At 37.6% G+C, this 1,805-nt stretch overlaps 1 long non-coding RNA gene across 1 annotated transcript; it reads right to left on the bottom strand.

Moving 5' to 3' along the window:
* Nucleotides 1–23: 23 nt before the first annotated feature.
* LOC106944236 (uncharacterized) lies at nt 24–1,772 on the bottom strand. The gene is made up of 3 exons (XR_001424165.1): nt 1,408–1,772; nt 482–528; nt 24–319 (listed from the first exon to the last, which is right to left on the bottom strand). It is a non-coding gene; the product is annotated as an uncharacterized LOC106944236 (long non-coding RNA).
* Between the last annotated feature and the right edge of the window lie 33 nt (nt 1,773–1,805).

Raw genomic sequence — 1,805 nt, 5'->3', positions numbered from 1 at the left:
TCAGCTTCTATGTACCACAAATCTGGAACAAACTTCCAGAAAACTGTAAAACTGACATCCTTTGAATCTAGACTAAAAACCTTTAGCCTGTTTATGGGTTTGATTTATAATAACTAAAACATTTTTTTACTTTGTTCTGGATTATAACTTTTCATCTCTTTTCTTTATTTTTCCATTGTAATGTTGATTTTTCATTCATTATGTAAAACTTTAAACTGACCTGTTGCTGTAATGTGTTTTGCTAATAAACTTGATAACTTTGACTTGTCCACTCCTCCGTGATGCCGTTTTCAGGTCAGAACTGGATCCGGTTCCAGGTCTGTAGAAACACCCAGACTGAGGTCAGATGTAGTGAATGAAGGAGTGAACATTTCCTATGAAGCAGTGAATGTTGGTCCTGACCACAGCGGCTTGTTGCCACGTCAGAGGAAACAGACTGGACCAGTTAACCCAGAACCAGCTGCACTTCAGCAGTTTGTACCTGAGAGGCTGAAGCTGCTGGAACGTTCTGACCGCATTTCCTTAAAGCTGAAAAACAAGTTAATAAAAATTATTTATAAGTGTCAAAGCAGGAGCAAAAGGTTCCCAAGAGACATTTCACTATTGCTGCATCGTTTCTGCCAGCAGGTCTGATTAGAAACTTGGATTTCTCTAATGGCAACAACAAGAAGATACGAATGAAGCCTGTTTATGTTGTTTTACAATTTGGATTAAAATTAATGTTTCTTCAGCTGATATAAATATCTGATCCATCAAACCCCCAAAAAAACTTTTACATGTTGAATTTATTATTCCAGCGTCACAAAAAAGGTTGAACTTTATAACATTAATAAAATTAAGCTGCATTTTAACATGTTATATGCAGCAGAAAGTGATCAGTTAACTTTGGTTAATCAAAGTGAATTCATGGTTTAGCAAAGAAATAATAATATGCCCACATATTACCAGGTTGGGAAGAACGGCTTCTTCCCTTAAGAACTGACGTCATTATTTGAAAAAGTTTTGTGTGGAAGAAAGTTATGTTTGTCTGATTTTAGTTTTATCATCTGAAACAACGTGTAGAACAAGAGCAGCAACATAATATCTAACCGCCTGATGATCTCAGACGTAAAGAACTACAAACATGTCCGTTCATGTTCTGACTCTGTTCACTGATAAGTTTTATGGTTCAGTTGGAACCGAAACCTCACAGTAACCTTTGTTTTAACAAATATCAGAGTAACTTTGGTCACCACAGAACCAGAAACAATCATTAGAAACACATTTATTGCTGTAAACAGCTGCAGGGACAGGAAGTTACTCTGGAACAAAAATCTGTCAGAGAATCAAACAGTTCTGACTCTTTTCTCTTCAGAGAGAGAAAAATTCACTGAGCTGCAGAGAAGTTTTAGTAAAAAGTGATTTTACCTTCAACTCTGATAGACTTGATTTAATTCACTCGTTCTTCAGAGCTTCTCTTCTCTTCCTGCTACCTGTCAAACATAAACCCCTCCCTTCTTTAACACCTGAGTTTCTCTTCCAGCCATGATGCGTTCAAGGACATTCAGGACATATTTAGCTTCATGGAGCCATGATGTTGTTTATCCACAGGGTGATATTTTCTGGAATGTTAGTTAAATATCTGTGACGTGTTTTAGACACATTAAACAAAACTCCACCCAGAACCAGCCAATACCAGTTGCTGAAGCTAACTGGGAGCAGCAGGTGATGCAGCAGCTCTGCAGCAAATTGGGTTTCCATAGCAACCCGATTTAAAGTTCATTCTGAACAGGTTTGATGACGAAACCTGTTGGTTCCAGTCAGAC

Source organism: Poecilia latipinna, unplaced genomic scaffold (genome assembly GCF_001443285.1).
Source record: "Poecilia latipinna isolate Pla-1442-1.1 unplaced genomic scaffold, P_latipinna-1.0 Scaffold7509, whole genome shotgun sequence".
In the NCBI taxonomy this organism is placed as follows: domain Eukaryota; kingdom Metazoa; phylum Chordata; class Actinopteri; order Cyprinodontiformes; family Poeciliidae; genus Poecilia; species Poecilia latipinna.
Note: the sequence above shows the minus strand (reverse complement) of the source record. Positions and strands in the feature narration are given on the sequence as shown.